Below are 13,409 nucleotides of genomic sequence, written 5' to 3'. Positions count from 1 at the left end.
TTGCAATGTCACAGAGGCCCGTGGCAGTTACAACAGACATATGTGCCAAATGGAGACTGTAAAAGGAGAGCATTGTACAGATCCAGAGCCATTTCAATCTCCAGTTTTGGAATCTGTACTTTCATTACCAATATTCAATTTTATAAATAGAACTCCTCTGAAACACTGTCCCCATAGCTAACTACCCACTATCTTTGACTGCTCCATTCTAGAATGCCTTGGGTGCTTTTGGTGCAAAGGCTAAGCCACTCTGGATTTTCCTAATTCTAAAGAAACTAGCATACCTGTTAGTTGGGATAAGTCCAGGTGGTCTTAACCTCAATGAGGTAGGGCCCTAGAGATGGCACCAAAAGCTGTGGTCATTTTCCAGAGGCCAAGTATATAAGCTTATGTATCTTTGAATCTAATAAGGTATAACTTCCCCTGATATTATATGATATATTTCAATCCCCGCAACTGAATGCAAATCATAAAAAGTGACCAACCAGTCAAGGCAAAAGACTAAGATTTCTGACCCACAATTCTAATTCTTAAGTTGATGAAGAATAAAACGCAATGAAGACATCTTGATGAGATTGCAATATCACAGAAATCAGTCAACTGGGGTGACACAGTGATCTAGTCTGTAAGCAGGCCCTGTTCTGTTGTCCTTCCCGCTCACCACCAAGCCCCGACCCTGCCTCAGCCTGGCTGGTGCTGAGGGGCAGCCTCGCCTCCTGCAGATTGATGGTACCACACAGAAAATCCCAAGCAACAAGCTCTCCTTCTCACGGAAAGAAGTCAGACACCTGAGATTTCACCAGCATTTCCTATTGCCATCTGTTAAACTATTTACTCCCAATCTTTTTAAAAAAAATCTATCAAAATTCTTAGCATTTATATTTTTCAAGCAAAAGAATGGTTCTTAGAGTAGATATTATCACAAGACTTCCGGGTTTGGAACCTCCATTTTCTCCTCTCAGGGTATAATCTAAATTCACAGGTTCAGTGTTTCCTGTGCTCCCATGCCCCCAAAACAGGTGTATACAACACACACACACACACACACACACACACACACACAGAGACACACACACACCATGATCGCCACCAATTATTGTTCCAGCCACATGTACTTTTTTCTCCACTTGATACACCTTCATTTCTTCCCTCCAACCTCCTTTTCTCAAGGCCAACTCAAATACCACCTTCCCGGGAACCATCTCTTGGGGACCCCTTTGCAGGCACTATAATCTCTTGCAGCAGGGTCAGGCTCCTCAACTTATCTCCAAGCAAGCACCTCAATTCTACCCAACAAAGAATGAAAAGGCTACTGTTATTCTAACAAGGCATGGGGCACTCCTAGGCTGAGAGCCTGGGAGCCACCCTGGATTCCTCCCACCCCTGCTCTTACCACCTTCCCCATCACTCAGTCCTATTGCTTCCATCTCTAGTGGCCACATCCACTTGTCTCTTCCATGGGCTGTTCACATTAAAGTCTAAAGGACTTGGTAACTGCTTTATGTGCAGAGCAAATGTCCATTTCTTGTTCAAGGTTCAAATCCATTGCCCTCCGGTGAAGCCCTTTCCAATCCTGTGACCTGCACCCCAGATAGAGTTAATCATGACACTGTTCAAATTTATGTCTCGTTAGGCCCAATGGTGACATTGACCACAGTGCATGTATTCTCCTCAACATACTGTGCACTCAGGGTGATGACTGGGGTTTCATAATTTTCTGCTCCTGGTACTTGGAAACATGGTTAGCCTTTAGCATATGGACCTGCTCCAAAATAAGTGAACTTATTAATTTGAACCTTTAGAAATTTCTTCATTTATTTCCAGAAATTAGTAGTACTAACAAGAAGACAAAAATAGTATGTGATTTAAGAAACAAGAATTCATCAGGCTCCTTTTCTCCAGAAATCCTAACTCAGATTGGGAGAAATGACAATCGGCAAAAAAGAACTCTAGTGACCACTGGGAAGTGGGAAGAGAGGGCTCTCCTGGGCACAGAGGGCAGGACAGATACACACTATGGCAATCAGACTGTCCCCAAGATGCTTGAAGACCTCTGATGCAGTGGTTCCAAGATGCCAACAGATATTGACCTTCAGAATTTGAGAGAAGAAATCAGAATTCCCAGGAATTCTTACAAGTTGCTGAAATGATCAGTTTCTCTATATTTCCCAATGTCTTATATTTTTTGAAAAAAGTGAGAAATATAAAATTTAGTTGTATTTATAAAGAATTGCAGCCTAGAAATTCAAACACTGGAAGCTGTCAGACAATATCATTTAGTTGTTCTCAAACAGCACAACATTCAGATCTTCTAACAAGTTAACAGGATCCCAGAGAATCATGTGCTGAAACTTTCAATTTAAGGACTTACTCTGCTCTAAAACTGCTTTTTTAGAATGCCACTCTGAAGACTTCCTTAAGATATATAATGCACAATGCATATAGTTTTATTTATAGATTTAAAAAACAAAATTATTTAAAAAGGTAAAAAAAGATATGTAATGTAAGTCAATCTATTAATAGACATTTTATTTACAAGAACAACTCAATAGAGTGGCTAAGATCACATTCTTACAACAGTGACCAGCAAGACTGACCAGCTCATGACAACTCTCTTCAAGGTACACCTGTCCAGTTGCTGGAAATGGGACCCCTTAACCTCATCTCCACGTGTCACTGTTTCTTGCTCTTGCTTTAAAGTGGGCCTGGTTGCTCCCCAGTCAGATATCCACCATCACCAACCATGCCCAGTTGCTTTCACACAGTTCATACAGATCCCAGGACTCTTTGATGACATCGGTTGTGACCTGGCAATACACTTGGCCATTGTAGAGTGGTGCCATGGTAAGGACCCATAGCAAGAAAGTGGTAGGACAGCAAAGTTTTTTCAGCATTAAATACTGTGCGAGAATAAATTTCCTGACATAATGCTGTTGAATTCAATTCAAGAATCTGTGTCCACAATATTTTAATGATTTGGGGGAAATGGGAAAGAAGGGTTGCTAAAAACATTCCAATTCTACTGAATTGTTGTCTTTTTTCTTTCAGTCAGTGAAGAAGGGTCATTCATTTTATTCCATATGCTTGTGTACTCTAACATGTTTGCATAACTCCAGGTAGTTTTATTCTGCATGTAAAAAGTTGGTGAAGGAATAAAGTGATTCCAAATATAAAAGATTATAAATAATGACAGTGGCACTCCACGTGCTTTGTGTAACAACTACATGCCAGTCTACATACCCTAAATGCATCTTCCTGCTTCCTCATACACAATGCCCATCTGAGGGTAGAGGCTCCCCATTCATAGGTAGAAAACTGAGGCTTACCAGACACTGGGCCTTTTTTTCTGCCCTGCTTTTGTTCTATCACCAGATCTACAAGACAGTCCTGTCAGTAGAGGACCCATCGAAGAACGATCCCTTCCCATTAATAACGGTGTTTGTTCGCTAGCACAAAGGGTCTGCAAGCATTTGATTTTCATGTTAATATCAAACTGCCCATTCAAAAATAAAATTGAATTTGTTTACAAAATCAAAACTAATTGCTTCTAAAGCAGAGTGGAAGATACTCAGATAGCTGACATAGTAGCGTATTTTGAACCAGAGACAAAATAATGAACACTAATTGAAATGGAAAACCTGTTAAACATTGAATAATCTGTCATGGAAAATGATGCTATAATTCTTCTGTTGTTAGGGTTATTTCAGTCATTATGCTAAGTCATAAAATGACACAGGAAAGGCATAATAGCCTGTGTCATCTACAAATGCTGCTCTGATGAAAGGGACAGACTTCCACTCAACAGATTCTTCATTCTGTATCCTGGGCTCAGGGGTCCCTTTCTTTTCCAAATGGAGAAGGTCCTAGACATAAGATCCTATCCAAAGACAAGTTCAATTTTCCTAATAAGGCAAAGACGACTGCAAAAGGTGAATCATTACCATGAGCCAGGTAATGTCCCAAGTGCCACTGTATACTGTTTACAGAAGACATACTGTTTACAGAAGCTTGACATTTAAAAGGACAAATATGTAATAATGATAACAGTAGCTAAACATTTATTGGGGTTTTCCTATGTTGCTGTTGGTACTATGGCCATTCTTACTACTAGTGATGATTAACATGACGGGTGATGTGCCTCTACAATATTCCAAGCATTGCTTTAAGCCTTTTCATGAACTGCCTCACCTACTTCTCCCAAAATGGCCCTAAGAGGGACAAAAGTTATAGCAGAGCAGGAGAAGCTGTTGGGGGAATGAGCTTGGGAGACGTCATGGGCAAAGCAGATCTGCAGCAATGGGAAGGACCTACCCTCCTAAGGAGAGCTCTATCTGTCAGATGGATTGCATCCACTGACTCAAGCTGGTCCATCTAGGTCTACTACAGGAAAGCTGGTGCCCTTCTGAGGCTTACCCCATTGTGACTGGTCAGGGTGATGGCCATAACACATCCTAGATAAAGGCTTGGACATAATAAGAGAGAAAAGCAGGCCGGAGAACAAGCAGAGATCTGTTAGCCAGCCCTGAGTCAGGTTCTTAAAGCATCCTCAACCAATTAACAGAGCACATATTTTAAAGGTCCTAGTGCAGAGCCAGGGTCATCAAAAATGTGCCCAATATACATGCAGCTCTCAAAGTGTGAATATCTCTGGATAAACCTGCATGCCAATCTCTAGACTGTGGTTCATGTTAACTTTGAATTCCATGACCTGCTCATCACCTGGGCTGTAGAATGGCCAATGCAGATGGGGAAGAATCTACTTTTCATAAATGAGCAGATTTAATAGCCCTGAATAAGAATTTCCTCAAACTGTACATGCTTATGTAAATGGAGGGAAAATGATTCAGGAGATACATACCAAACATGGAATGTGTCCTTGGTCAGACTAGAGAAACAGGATTGAGGATATGATAAACAGAACACATGTTTTGTGATTTTATATGTCTTTCTGTTGTGTGAGCTTCTTACAACCATGTCTTGCTGCTCTAATTGATTCAAAATCTAAAAATGAAATGCATTTCCAGAGTTTTTAAAGAAGTGCAAGCTTCTGAACTCACACCTACTTACCTGCCCTCATTTCTCTAGAAATATTTAAAGAGAGTGTCCAAGCTGTTAGAATTAAATGGGAGGGAGGGGGAGTTGACATACACAAAAACTCTCTGACCAGTCCTCAAAGGTTTCAGTGGAGACCAAGACTTAGGTTCCACCTTAGGAAAATTAAATTTTCACATTAATATTTTGAGAATCTGTTTAAGCAAAGTTATCAATCCTGAAGATATAAACAGTCCAAACATGGTTAGGAATTTAGAGAAAGTACATTATTCATAAGTGTTAAAAAAATAAAAACTATGTGCCAGAAATTGAGCAAATAATGCAAAGGCTAGAATTGTATTAAATGTAATTCTCTAATATATGTTAAATGTAGTGATTAGTATTAAACATAATGATATTTAATTATTCCAAATAGCTGAATTTATTCAGAAGAGGTACTACCTTACTGGTTTTGTTCTTACTCATATTTCAAGACACTAAAAAATCACAGACTGCTAACTTTTCCCCCTCAAAAAAATCTGTCAAGAAATTTGCTGTTAATTTCAAGAATTCTTCAAGTCCTTCTACACTTAAGAGAACCAGGAGCAGATGTGTGGTGAAGGGAAAACAGCATGAAGAAAAGGAGCCTGCCTGGTCGCAATCCAGATCTCTGGTGGGTCAGACATCTTTTTTCCATTACTTGCATTAAGGTTTCTTTAGACTTGAAACCAAGTATATATGTCCAGGGATCTGGTCAAACTTACCTCTAGCCGTAAACTCACAAATGCTCTCAGTGTTTTCTGACTGGATAATGAAGATTAGCAGGTTGATGTGATTATGAAAATGCCACTAACTGGTTGGAGACTGCATCTGTAGTCACCTTCCATTAAGAGAGTAACAGACCATAACCAGTGGCAGCCGGTGACAGCCAGGGGCTTTGTAAAGCAGACACTGGTGGGGGTTTAACTTAAAGTTTGGTTTGATGACAAGCATAGCTACTGGGACCTACATGCAAAGATTGTTCACACAGACACACAGACACACACACACACACACACACACACAGAGAGAGAGAGAGAGAGAGAGAGAGAGAGAGAGAGAGAGAGAGAGACTTAAAAGCTCCAACTAAAATTCTGCTTTGTTAAAGAAAATTGCCATACCAGCAGTGTAATAGCAAGCTATTAGGGAAATGTAAACTAACAGTTGAGATTTTTTTTTTTTACTCCCTTAGGATAATGGTTAGTGATGTACTCTGTTTTCAAAATCCATTTATTCCTAACAAGGGGCAGAAAAGAAATTGTTACTTTTACCCACTAACCTTTGGCATTATGGTTTGATTTCCTATTTTGTTGCTATTCTTTGTTCACTGGCCCAGTGAAGAGAGGGCCATCTCTAACCCTGAGACCTTAGAAGAAATCTTTAGCACTGGATGAACTAATTGGAAGAAAGTAAATAATAATCAAGCAAGCCCAGGGTTGAGAATTTCATTTTGTATTCCCTCTCTAAGCATTCATAATTCTTTCTCTTCACAGGAGGGGCCAGAGCAGCAGGGGGGTTGCTAACACAGCTTCTGGCTAAGTGTTTGTAAGCTCAGGTGTACACAAGAGGGTAGGACTAGCCCATGCAATTCCATGTGGGTTCTGCTGTTATAATCCAAGAAAACATTTGCTTGCATTTCTTGGGGGTAATTAATTATCATGGGAGGAGTGTAAGTGAGGAGGGGAAAAAAAAAAACTTTATTTGTTTTCTAGTCACCAGGAGCAAAAACCCCTCTCTGGGAGGGTTGTATGAGATCTGACTTGCAAGTCAGCAAAATGGAGTAGAAGTGGCACACGATAACTTTTAGCACAGGTTTGGAGAGAGGCTGGATATGGATTGAGACATGGGATTTGAGGAGCTCAGGCAGAACATCAGCACCCACCAGCCATCAACATTAGTCATTCACAAAAATTGCAATAGGAGCCAGGTGCAATCAGGTAAGCATACATCGTGTCCCCTTCTCTGAAGCTTTCCTCATAGTCAGAGTTGGAGGGAGAGAGGATGGACCCTTGGAAAAGCTCCTCCCAGCTTTTTTTGTGGACCCAACAGGTAGGGGTTTTTCTGGATGAGTGGCCAAGAGCTAAGCCTAGATTCCTTGGTTTTGTTACATTGATCTTTTTCTACAAGTAGTCTCCCACCCTTTCCCACAGGCCAGCAAAGTTGCCACCCCTCTCTAAGAATGTGGAGTGCAGGCCTACTTCTACCCCCTCAGCATGCTTGCCTACGTTTATACGGCAGCTCTTTATCACTGGTCACAATGGACTATCATCAGAGGCGGGCCCAGATGTCCCCCAGGTAGAGAAGAGATGCTCAAGGATGTGGTGGCACAGGAAGTAGGCAGCTAACATGTCACAATGCTGTATCAGAGTGGAACCTGGACCTAATGTGTTCAAGTTACCAAGAACAAAGCCTTTTGCCTCTCCCTAAGGAAGGGACCTCAAATGCTGAGTGGGAGCTGTTCAAAGACAAAGAGGTGCTACTTCAAAAAGATAGGAAGGAAGACTCTCAACACTGCAAGAGCTCAAGCAGAGGTCACCTAGGGGAATAATGTAATCAACTGCATTTCACATTCTTATACATAAACCTTTAGTGTATTGTCCACAAGAAGGGTTCTCCAAAATGAAATCAGGAGATCAATAAAGCCAAATGCCTACCAGAATTGTACAGTGTACTCCCAATGTCAAGGCTCAGCAGGGAGCACTACTACTGATGGAGAACTACTCCATCACCCACCCTGCATTCCATCAGTAATACCAGGATTGAACTGAGAATTGCTCTGGTGGCCCACAGAGTGGATGCATCAAAGGGTTTGGACATACCATAAGAGGACCATAGATAATCAGAAGAATCAGTGGGAACAAAAAGCCCCTTCCTCCTCATAACAAGAGAAGAAACTGGCCCCTGGGAAAACTTTGATAAAGTTGGAGAGCAGATATATTGGCAAGAAACCCCATATCACCATAGCATATTTCAATAGGTCTGCAGTTGTATCCCAGGCTCATGTGTGACAGAGAGCAGAGAGTAGTATCATCAGTGTGTAGTTCATTACCCAGCCCTCTGTACTGAGCTTCTCCCCACTCCAACAGTGAAGATAAGAATACTGCTCGCTGCATTCCCAGGCTTCCTTCAGGTGGAGAGTTTGATACGGGCCTCAGGCAGCTCTTTTCTTTGCTATTCCAAAAGGCTGGGAAGGCAAATATCTTGGGACAATGGGATAAGATTCTAGAGAGAAAAGATTCTGGAGCTTGCAAGTCTGCTGGCCTGAGAAGTCCTTGAGGATAGATTTCAGCCCATCAAGAAAGGACCCAAGGGCCCAAAGACTCAGCAGTAGTAAAGTCAGACCTGGTGGAGATGGCCAGCAGAGCAGGTATCCTTTTCCTTGGTTCCCTGTGGCAGATCCAAAAAGCCATTCTGTACACTCTAAAGATCACCAAACTGACTCTAAGGGACTCCTGGGTCAATGGAAAAAAATGACATTTTATTCATGGCCCCATAGGAGAGATGACCTTTAAATACATCTAGTCACTAAGCACAGGGAGAAAGTAGACAGAGAGACAAAACCCTGAAGAAACAGGCAGCAGGTCAGGCAGGAGACAGAGTCTGGAAACATTGCCTTTTCCCAAGAACAAGGTCACTTTCACACCAGACTGACATGTTACCTCCAATGTTCCTGGGGAGTTTCATAGGCATTTTCTGAGTTTTTTGTGTGTGCCCAAGAATGTTAGGTTCAATGCAGAAAACAAAGGGAAATGGATATACTTCATGATGTCAAAAACCTTAAGCTTGCCCTGGTTATCATTCTGCAACCCGGCTGACCTGTCCCTGCTCCTAATGAAACATACCAATCTATTCCTGCATCTCCAGGAACTCTCTTAACCAATTCGTTCATCTATTAAATACATTGTGGCTCCAAGATGAAGCTGAATATCTCCTTCCCAGCCACTGGCTGTCAGAAACTCATTTAAGTGGAACAATGAATGCAAACTTCGTACTTTATATAAGAAGCTTATGATCACAGAAGTTGCTGCAGATGCTCTGGGTGAAGAATGGAAGGGTTATGTGGTCCGAATCAGTGGCGGGGACGACAAACAAGGTTTTCCCATGAAGCAGGGTATCTTGACCCGTGGCCGTGTTCGTCTACTACTGATTAAGGGGCACTCCTATTATAGACCCAGGCAAACTGGGGAGAGAAAGTACAAATCTGTTCGAGGTTGCATTGTGGATGCCAATATGAGCATTCTCAACTTGGTTATTGTAAAAAAAAAAGGAGAGAAGGATATATCTGGACTTACTGATACTACTGTACCTTGAAGACTGGGACCCAAAAGAGCTAGTAGAATCCGCAAACTTTTCATTCTCTCTAAGGAAGATGATGTCCGCCAATATGTTGTCAAAAAACCCTTAAACTAGGAAGGTAAAAAACCCAGGACCAAAGCACCAAAGATTCAGCGTCTTGTTACTCCACGTGTCCTGCAACACAAGTGCCAGCGTATTGCTCTGAAGAAACAGTGTACTAAGAAGAATAAGGAAGAGGGTGCAGAATATGCCAAACTTTTGGCCAAGAGAATGAAAAGAAGCCAAAGAAAAATGCCAGGACCAGATTGCCAAGAGACACAGGCTGTCTTCTCTGAGAGCTTCTACTTCTGAGTCCAGTCAAAAATAAGAATTTTTATCAGTAACAAATAAATAAGATCAGATCTTCAAACTTTGACTTGTCATTACTGACTTGACATAACTAGAAAATGGATGGAAAAACATGTCAGAAAGTGAAGCAGTGGAAGAAGTCTGCTTACAGGAGATGCATGAAATGATGTTCTTTAAATTCAGAGACTGACATGATGCTAGTTGACCAGCAAAGGTTTCTTTTTGAAGATGAGTGGATCAGGAAAGGATTCTTAATATAAAACATTTACCTTTGCAGAAAGTCATAACTTAAGGTAAATAAAAACCTACCACCATTTAAAAAAAATACACTGTGAACATCCCAGCGCACCAAAGTCTAAATCAGGCATACAAAAGTGATCAGGTTCTGTCCTGAAGATGGGGGTGACATTCAGAGTGACACTGATCACTATAACTGGGATGAGCACAGCAAGGAGAGGAGTGTGCATTCAACCAGTAGAGAACAAAAGGTGACAATGCTACAGACTGAATGCTTGTGACACCCCTAAATTCATGTGCTAAAGGCCTAACTTCCAAGGGATAGAGCTTTTGGGAGGTGATTAGGTTTTGAGGTCAGAGCCCTCATGAATGGAATTAGTGCTCAGTAAAAGAGAACACAGAAAACCAGTTATTCCTTCCCAGAAGGTGAGAACACAGTGAGAAGATGCCATCTGTGTGGAATGGAACCTCACCAGACACTGCTTCTGCCAGTGCCTTGATTCTGGACTCCCTGACTTTCAGAGCTGTAAGGAACCAATGTCTGTTGTTTAAAACCACACAATAAATGCTATTTGGGTTATAGCAGCCAAAGGGGACTCGGACAGAAACTGGCACCAAGCAACAGAGTGCTGATATAACAAGCATACAAATATAGAAATGTTGGGGATCTGGATAATACATAGAGGCAGGAAGGGTTTTGAGGTATGTGCTAGAAAGAGCCTACATTTTTATGAGTAGACCTTTAAAGGAAATCCTGGTGAGGACCCTAAAAGAAGAAAAAGGCTGTAGAGATAGATTCAACCTTCTTAGAGGATATCTGAGAAATCATGAACAGAATTTTGGTAGAATTGATAGTGATGTTTATTCTTATGAGGGCTGAGATGGAATTGAGGAACATGTTATTAGAAACTGGAAAAAAGGTCACACTTCTTATACAGTGGACAAGATCCAAAGTATATGTATGAAGACATGAACTGGTGTGAACATACTTTATATACAGAGATATGAAAAATTGTTCTCTATATGTGTAATAAGAATTGTCATGCATTCTACTGTCATGTATTTTAAAAATAAAATCAATTAAAAATATTTTTTTTTAAAAAAAGAAAAAGTAAACTGTAAATGGATTAAAGAAGGATTGGTGGAGGGAGGGAGGGAAGTTGGGGGGATGCTGGGAACTGAACTTAAGCAGGTTGAGTTCCACGCTTTCGTGATTATGCCAGGGGATATCATGGTGTTGTGTATAACTTAAAAGAATAAATTTTAAAATAGAGGTATGTTACCAAATAAAGGACATTTTTAAAGTTTAAAAAAAAGTGGACAAGAATTTGGCTGAATTGTATCTGTATCTTTATGTTTTGTGGTAGCTATAACTAGCAAACAGTGAAAGTAGACATTTGGCTGAGGAAATATCTAACTAACGTATTGAAACGTGGTGAGCTTCCCCCTCCTATGGAAAAATAATTTAAGGATGGAATTGTTAATCTAAGGGGCAGCAGAACTTAGAGATTTGGAAAATTCTTGGCCTATTCATACCTTAAAGAATAAGAAACCATGTTCAGGAGAAAAAGCTCAGGATGTAGGCAACCAATCCTATTAGGGGCTGAGTATGAGTCAGCCATCTTAACACCTCTGGGTCTCCTTTCTGGTAAGGATCTCTTCCCCTCTCTCTCCCAGACAGCCTACCTATATTAGAAGAACGTTCTCTAAATCAAGAGAGTCATCTAAGAAGCCATCAGGGCTACCCTTCCCATCATAGATCCAGAGTGCATGAGCCCTAGCAAGTGCTACTGGGCCACCACAAAGAGTTCCCATTGGCACTTTTCAATTCGTTAGCTGCCAGTGGAACAAAGTGAGTGGAGTCATCCCCACGACCCCAAACCAGTGGAGCCTAGTACACAACTCCACACCAGGGGAGTCACGGACATAAGACCGACATACAATGTCACCGTGGGGCAAGGATCTCCTTTTGCCTCAAAGTCTTGACTCTTTCTCAGCAACAATGGTGGAGTGACCAATACCACACCCAAGTGGGTCCAGAAGGTGAGATGCCTGCCTCTGTGGATCTGAAAGGCAGGACCTCTGCCCAAATGGGTCTTAAAGATAGAACACTAAGTCAAAGAAGATCATTCTTGAGCCTTGAGGTTTTAGTATGGTCTGTACTTTGGGGGTTTAGACTTCCTTGGAACCTGTTATTCTTTTATTAACTATTTCTCTTTTAGAATAAGAATGCTTACTGCTTATTTCATGCCTGCCCACCTTGTGATTTTTTTAAGCATATGACATGTTGGTTTCACAGGCTTATAGCTAGTGAGCACTTTGCCTGAGGATAAATTGTACTGCAAATCTCATGCATGTGTTGCTTAGATGACATTTAGATGAAACTTGTCCTTCGACTTTAAAGTTGATACTGAAATGAGTTGAAAATTTTGGGTACTATTTGAATGAAATGAGTTGAATTTGAGAGGTAGCAGATAGATATGAGTGGTAGGAACATAAAGTTAAAAAGATAATTCTATAAATTGGGCCTACATGCTGGCCCTTCACATTTTCTTTTAAAAAGCAGTTTACCAAGGCCATTACAGCTCTGCTCTGGTTTAAGTCAATAGGATATATTAAATTCCTCAACAAACAACTTGTTATCTGCAGGGCTTTTCTTGGGGCTGTGGAATGTATGTCCTTGATTGGAAGAACCCATGTTAAGCTGAAAGAGGATTTCTGAGACCTTTATGTAGACCAAAATTTCTAAGAATCAGGAAGACAAGATGATTAAAAGCAAACTGCCATAAACTCTGTAAAACCAAGTTCCAATTAGAAGGGGTTAGAGCAGGCTACAATGACCCAGGGCTGCCTTTAGCATCCTTTAGGGGATGAGTATGGGTCAGCCATCTTAACACCTCTGGGTCTCCTTTAGCATGTCATTTAAAATCTCATTGTAACAGTAAAATTTCTCTCCTCTCTGGGTTTTGCTTGAGTACCTGTGGATAAAGTCATGAGCAGTAGAGATTTTAAAATCTGATGTAAAAGTTAAGAGGTAGTACCAGAGCAGGACTCTCTAGAAACTTCCCTAAAATGTCAATAAAAAGCTAGGGGACAGAGGGACATGATGTTGGTCTCCTCTTTGAGAGGGGACAAGTTGTGCCTTAAAGGCATCTTTGTTTTCTCTCACTCTCAATCTTTCTCTCTCTTTACACATACACACACACACACACACACACACACACACACACACACGATTGAACCCAGGAGGGTAAAGTTTTTTTTGTTTTTTTGATTTTGAGACAGGGTCTCATTAAGTTGCTGAGGGTCTTGCTAAATTGCTAAGGCTGCCCTGGAACTTGTGATCCTCCTGCCCTAGCCTCCTGAGTCACTGGGAATACAGATATGTGCCACCAAGACAATTTTCCTTTCCCTTCTAAAATACTTTGATATATATATTTCTACTATAAATATGTCCT

At 41.0% G+C, this 13,409-nt stretch overlaps 1 protein-coding gene and 1 pseudogene across 1 annotated transcript in view; one reads left to right on the top strand and one right to left on the bottom strand.

Moving 5' to 3' along the window:
- Nucleotides 1-13,409, bottom strand: part of Spock1 (SPARC (osteonectin), cwcv and kazal like domains proteoglycan 1) — a 498,332-nt gene that overhangs the window by 130,739 nt on the left and 354,184 nt on the right. The window lies entirely within an intron of this gene.
- Nucleotides 8,983-9,733, top strand: LOC106145125 (small ribosomal subunit protein eS6 pseudogene; annotated as a pseudogene).

Source organism: Ictidomys tridecemlineatus, chromosome 1 (genome assembly GCF_052094955.1).
Source record: "Ictidomys tridecemlineatus isolate mIctTri1 chromosome 1, mIctTri1.hap1, whole genome shotgun sequence".
NCBI lineage: Eukaryota > Metazoa > Chordata > Mammalia > Rodentia > Sciuridae > Ictidomys > Ictidomys tridecemlineatus.
This window is presented reverse-complemented; position numbering and strand designations above follow the sequence as displayed.